This window comes from Centroberyx affinis, unplaced genomic scaffold (genome assembly GCF_046629955.1).
Source record: "Centroberyx affinis isolate AG114_WGS23_722 - 3 ecotype Tasmania unplaced genomic scaffold, CSIRO-AGI_Caff_v1 ptg000944l_1, whole genome shotgun sequence".
Taxonomy (NCBI): domain Eukaryota; kingdom Metazoa; phylum Chordata; class Actinopteri; order Beryciformes; family Berycidae; genus Centroberyx; species Centroberyx affinis.
In genome coordinates this window covers 144,675-151,891 of record NW_027279518.1, presented here as the reverse complement: position 1 = coordinate 151,891, position 7,217 = coordinate 144,675, and positions in this window count along the sequence as shown.

The window sequence follows — 7,217 nt, the reverse complement described above, 5'->3', positions numbered from 1 at the left end:
CATAGTTATGTGAGCAACAAAACAAAGCCTTTAAAGGATTGTCCAGAAAAATAGGTGTTTGATTCTATTTTTTGTTGACTTCAAAAGCTCTGATGTTGTTTTAATTTGACTTGGGAAATGTTTTCTATTCAGCAGTTTATTAACCATGTAGACACCATTAGAGCTACGGATGATTAATGTTGTGACATACTACATCAAAGTGAAACACTAATGACACAAAACATCCATGCGCCTAAGTCTTATTTCTCTGGCATTAGCATGTTGTCAAACATGTATGTCAGATGTGCTTAAACACATAGACAAATACATTACAACTAATTAGAGTGGCCAACAGCCAGTGGGTGGGAGCCTGTTATGGCCAGCTTCCTTTATGCATTTCAGCACTGATATGAAGCTGCTTATTTAAATGCATTAAAATGTTTGTTATACAAATAAGAATTTGTATAACACAGTTTTATTTATTTTTGTTTATAACATGCTTTCTGATATCAGTTGTATGTTTGTTGGTATAGTGGCAGGTTGTATGCTGGTATATTGGCTTTGGAGTATATTGGTTTGGTAGTATAATCTTATTCTTTACTGTCCCCTGTTTGTTAATTGGATGTTTTCCAGGTATATAGGTCTGCAAGTACAGTAGTTTGGTAGCGTAACATTATTCCTAACCCTTCCCTTTACCTTATCCACTCTGGGAGTAAAGGAAGGGTATCAACTGCAGTCCAAAATATGGAAATCTATCTTATGTTATATATTGTATGATCGTACAGCTATGCTTGCCTATCATTGTTGGTACAATTCGGTTTCTGAACTGCTTGGCAGTTTCAAACGAGCAGCCGTTCCATTAGCCTGTTGTTGTTGAGACCAATAGTGAGTTTAGAGATTATTTGGTAATGTTGCGAACAAGGGATAAGCCTAAGTGTAGGTATGGAATATTGTTTGTTAAGTGTTGTGGTTTTGGGATGCCAGAACGCACTTTTCAGTCTTCTGGAGGTGTCGTGGGCCTATAATTCAACAAAACATCTGTGATGGGAGGAGCCCACATGATAACTCCATACCCGCACTCACACACTCCACCCTGTAACATTTACATTAGGTGGCTATAGTGAATGGTGCTGCCTGCCTGATGGTCCTGTAAATTTATGACGGTGTAGCCTGGTGTCCTCTATGGTCACCATTGGCGGGTTGGTACATAAGTCTTTTTGACATCTGAGTCAGCCTTCTGTGTGAATGTCCTGGATTATGGCACAAAGGAAAAATAAATCGCATCATGTGTATTGGTAAATGTTAGAAATGTCCAAAACTAATTGTAATATTGTTATCAACTGTTAAAAGTGGCACCATCTATCACACACATACACACACACACACACACACACACAATTTCCATACCAGTAAAGGCAGCTTGGTTGGGGAAGGAGAGTATATGTTTATCTGTCCCGGTGACAGGATCCCACTGTTCACTAATTACCCAGTGGGACCATTGATAATGAGCTATTGAACCTGCGACTGAAGTGTTCTACCTCCTGGGATGGCCATCAGCTGCCACACTGCAGTCTCAGATCCATCAAAGCCACGGAGGTCCTCCTGTTCATCAAGTCCCAGTCACTGCCGCAGCGTGGAAAGGTCAGTTTGATCATCCCAAGGAACCCAGGAGAATTTTCATTTGATTGGCTCACAAGTTCTCTTCACCAATCAGGAGACAGTTAACGGCTCCAAGAGTATTTCTTTTTTTTAATTCCATCTATGATCTAATATTTCTGATGCCAGAGAAGTGTCACGCAAATTTTTATTAGATGAGTTGTGCGCTATCGGCAGTGTCATTGTCACCATCATCATCATCATCATCATCATCATTTCAGGCATGCCTCCAGTCATAAAAAGGACAATTCAATGGGCAACGCTACAGAGGTTCTCTGTCTCCATCTTTCCACCTCTATCCCTCCTATCTCATAGAAAGGGCAGAGCAAGTGGCTAAAAGAGGACAAATACTTATTTCAACTGCCAGCCTTTTTCTGACTGGACAGCATTTACTCAGGCAGATCAATGTCCCATGTCCTCTATCTCTAGTACTCGAGGGAAATATGAACTTAAATACAACCTCACCACCTTTCTTTACCCTTTCAACCAAGCAAAGGACAAGCTCTCTAGCAAGAGCCCAGGGGAAATAGTCTGACTCCTTGTTCCCACACAACCCGAGGGGGCTAACTGGGGGTGGGGTGGCACACAACATGGGTGAGCCGCGATTGAGTGTGGCCCTAGGGTTCGTGGCACCATGGATGCACACACACACGTACACAGAGACACACAGATACACACACACGCTGTTGTCTCCGGGAAGTGGATCAATTCCTCCTTTATGAGGGCTCTTGTCTGCTGAGGATAGGACCAGAAGGTCATCAGATGGGAGTCAAACAGAGGGCCACGCCGTAGCACTGGGGCGAGGACCGGGGTTAGCAGATGAACAAAGGGGCTTGTACACATAGAGGTCTGTGGCGGGGGCCTTATGGGAGGTCAGTGACATCACTTGCGTACAGGGATGCACATGATGTCAAGAGTGTAAGGTTTGCAGTAAGGCAGACATTCAGCGATAATTGTCCGATTAAGGTACACAGATATTGTACGTCTGAAGCCTGAGAGGAGGGGCAGGAGAGGGGGAAGAGGAGAGGTAATCAATGGCTTCTCTGTCATGGGGTTTTGTAAGGCAGTCCAAGGTCTCACAGGATTGAGCATGAGGATGGCTCATGCTTGAGGTCAAGAGTGGCTGATAATTCTCCCAGGGACTCCAGTGAGAGATATAATTTCCCTCCTCAGGCCATGGCTTGGATGAAAGTGTGTACAAACAACCCCTAAGAAGTCAGCGTTTGAACATATATTGAGCAATTCCATATATTTGTGATGGACAATTTCAATTTCAAAAGCCGCCTAGTGTGATCATATCTATCCGTCTTATTATCTATTCTTAGTCAACAAGAAAACATGACACACTCAACGAATAGAGTCATCAGTTGAGCTATACAGAGCGACTGTGATGTGTTCAGAGACTTAAATCTCACACGTTGGAGCCTGCCTCATTTCCATGCAGGAGTGACGTTCTGCTAAACACAGTGCAAGTCTGACATCCCAGCTGACATTTGTACAATCAATGTTTCTTTAAAGCGGAGGACTTGTGACTCTTTAGTATCTATTGTCGTCTCCCGCAGTTCTCAGATTATTTCCTCCCTCAGCATCAAAGCTAGGCCACATTAATGCAGACAATATCCCCGCTTACCTGAGGCGGCAGGCGGAGATTCCGCTTCCACAATTCTCCATGGAGTGTCATGTTTTTCCCAGGGATGTGCCTCTCTTCCTTCCTCTGTCAGCAGCGGCGCACCAGGGCTTGTCATTTGGTTGCTGAATTTTTCATGCAGGTGCATTTGCATGATCAGGATTCTGTGTCACTTCTTCTCCATGTAGATTAAATGCTGCCTAGCACTTGAACTTCCCTGTGACTCTGTTGAGGCAGAACAGAAGTGAGAAGAGCATGCTCATTGGGACTGTCACTGCAAGAGCCCTCTCATTTCATGGGGTGGCTCTTCACATTATAACAGTAGTGCAATTAGACACGAGGGGCCTGCAAAGACAACTTCAAACAAGAGTCAATTTAACACATTTGCTACTGTATGTCTGAGTCAGTCGTATTCTGTGTCATCCAGTAAAGACATTGAACTGCGCTGCAGCAATTTATAGTGAGAGTGTGTTGTGCCTTGGTGGGGAGGGAACAAACTCTCAGTAAAAACTAAGAGAAAGATCCAGTTAATGCAATGCAATACCAGACAAACTAGAGATGAATGTTTTATGGACAATGTGAACCACTGTTCACAAGTGTTAGTCATGATGGCAAAAACTGAAGGAAAGTATTTCTAGTGAGTTTAGTCACTCGATCCTACCCCTCTCCACAAACTCACTCCGTGGATTACAACAGTGACTACAGATGAAAATATCCTTTGACCTATGATCTGGATCGTCAAGTATCAGTTTAAGAGATGTCATTCAGACTAGGAAGGACTATAGCTTTCTCTCAGGGTGAGTCCCAGTCTCAAACCCACAATTCCTGTGGGTTTGTGGCATGCTACTGATTGAGTGTTGAATTATGAATTCAACTTATTCAATTCCATTACAAAAAAGGCCAATATAATGCAGTGTGGTACTATGTTACATTGGTATAATATAATTAAAATATTTTTAGCCCGTGTAGAATATTCTCTAAATATGTTATTGTCAAAGACGTTGTGATAGTGACCATCAGTGCTACATTCTGCAGCGACTGTGAGCTACTTGCTATCAGCAAATATCATTTACTCTCCCCAATGCTTTAGATGCATGTCTTACCAGTGTATCTTTGGTAGGAAATTGAGCCAAATGTAAATATTCCACGCCCTCTTTGGCTCAGTCTGTTATGACAATTCAAATTTGCATTATGTAGAAGAAGGAAAAAAATCAAATTTCTGGAAAATCTAATGGGAGAAGCTTATACTGTATGTCTCTGTGGGATTTTGTAGATGTTGGATCTCAGTGGTACGAATTGATGCATCGTTCACACATGTTAAGTGAAAATCTGTCCATGATACATTGTTTTTAACTGACAAATAAACATAATAAGAAAATGACTGATCCCAAGTCCCCCACACCAACCTATCCTCACACCAGTTTCATTGTGAAGGACAATGAGAAAATTCCACAGGTAGCGGTATCAAAGTACACCATCAATCATCATATTTTATTTTATTCAAGTAGTTCTGTGCATACACAGCATATGGAACATCTGTATTTTTGATTTTTTTTTTTAAGAAACAATGTTGGATAAAATGATATTTAACCTATTTCACACATCTAATAAAGTTGTCAGATGAAAGAAGGAAAAATCAAATGATGACAGAGGTTGAATTGAGCAAGGATGTGAAAAAATTATTCTTTTTTATTCTAACTGCAGGAAGCACATCGTTGAAGAGATGAAAGAGGGCCAGGCTGAGAGCGGCATTTTATGTGCCTAAAATGCTCTTAGATCTGGATTAATCTGTCATTAGCGGGACAGACAACAAACACTTAAAAGAGAGAGATACATGCTGCTCCAGACATAGGCAGGCGCAGTGGCAGGCACTGTCAAAACATGGTGGAACATGCCTGTGTGGAACATGTAAGCAATTGGAAGCGTTGGGGGCCAAATTATACGCATTTGATGATGAAAGAAGGGATAGTCATAAGATGATCCCTTTGGGTTTTGTCGGCTTCCTCAGCTAGAATGTATTCGTTTGACTTTTGAGGAGAACAGCAGGTTCTAATGGCACAGAGTGGTGCCAGATCATCTATTACTAAGCTAATGGAGTTTAACGTTTCTTATAAGCAAAATTGTACCTGACACTTTGGTACTGGTTTTGTCAGGTGCCAACTATGGTTTGAATCTGGTGAAATGTGCTGACTTTTGTCCTCAGTATAAAAGTCTAGAAAAGGCCTAACCGGGGAATACAACCTTTTTGGGGACCAGACAGAGAACCTTGTTTAGATGGATGATAGTCACTGTTTCCAGAGACCAAAAGGCTTTGTTGAGAGATAAAGCAAGAGAGAGAGAGAGAGAGAGAGAGAGAGAGAGAGAGAGAGGCTAATTCATAAATACGGTGTGTCTGTTTGTGTGTCTGAATAGGGCAGGGGCAGGCAGATGTTGCGCATTACGTACCAGTCTACTGCCTCTAAAATTGTTCCGCAAATGAGGATCCTAATGAGAGGCAGTGTTTGTGGGTCAAGGAACAGCCTAATCATGCTAAGTCAATTGTATCTCTTTCTCTGTGTATGTGTGTGTGTGTGTGTGTGTGTGTGAGAAACAGTGAGCAGATGAACCAACATTTGTCTGAGTGAACAGGAGTGCCAGTCCTCATATTTCTTCATTTCTATCTCTTACACGGCTCCAAATCTGGCCTGACACTAAAGTGCATTAGCCATACAATATGGAGTTGTCTTGTCTCACCAGCAAAACAGATGTCAAGCACACACGTCTTTGTTCATTTTCATGATTTGGCTTTCTCTTGCCTGCGCTCGGTTCTCAAAGCCAACAGTATGGATTCAAAATTCATAATTTTATTGTCCGTAATCCAAACAGAAAAGAAACTTTGCCTTTGACTTTACAAGGGATCATTAAGAACATATAAAACATAAAGCAAAAGTCAGTCAGGGTGGGGTATCACTGTGTCCATTAAAAGAAAAAACAACTTATATAAATAAAGTATGGGCTATAAAGTGCAATATAAAGATCAATATCACATCTTTTTACTGTCGTTCACGTGGCTGCTGAGCTTTGATATGACAAAGGGGATTTATAGCCTTGTAAAACAGCACTTCTGGGCACAGGGGAACCTGCACTTGGCATCGGGGAAAATATCAGTTCAGTATAATATCACAGAACTTTCACTATATTTTCCATGAATGTTTCAGGTTCTCAAATGTTTCTCTATATTGACATATACTATGCAAGTTCATATTTTGTATTCTTTCTGTTGTGGTTATATTGTGAGGTTTTATTGTTTCACTATTGACGTTCATATTATTACACTGCTGTTGTTTTGTTTAATTTAAGTACACTATGAATACAATGCTTATTCTTATTTTTATTATTGTTATTATCATTATTATTATTAGTAGTAGTAGTAGTAGTCGTCGTCGTCGTCGTCGTCGTCGTAGTAGTAGTCGTGTTTGCCCTGTATTTTCATTTATTCTTCTTTTGACAGACCATGTAGAGACATTCTTAAAAAGTATGTTACTGAAGATGGAAAAAAGCATAACTGAAAAACTGCTTGAAAGTCTGAAAGGCCTTGAATTTTATCAACCAGTTGAGTTTTGGCTTATTACTCATAAGAATAGTTGTTTTTGACATTTTATTACCTTAGGGATAATATTTTGGTTTTTAACTGAAATCGAATGAAATGAAAATTGAATAATAAATCACAATATGTCAGTATTGAAATGTAAAAGTCAGTCCAATGCAGAATAATAACAATCACAATATTACTGAATGGCTTGGATACTGTGGTTGTGTCTTGTTGGGATCTCTTTGGTGATTTCCATCCCTACCCTCCATTCAGAATGCCCCTTAAGTGACAAGGATGTGATGTGTGATGTGTCCATCAGCCATTTTGTCTATTACAATAGATGAATACGATCCAAATTAGTATTTTGATCCATCATTTTTTATG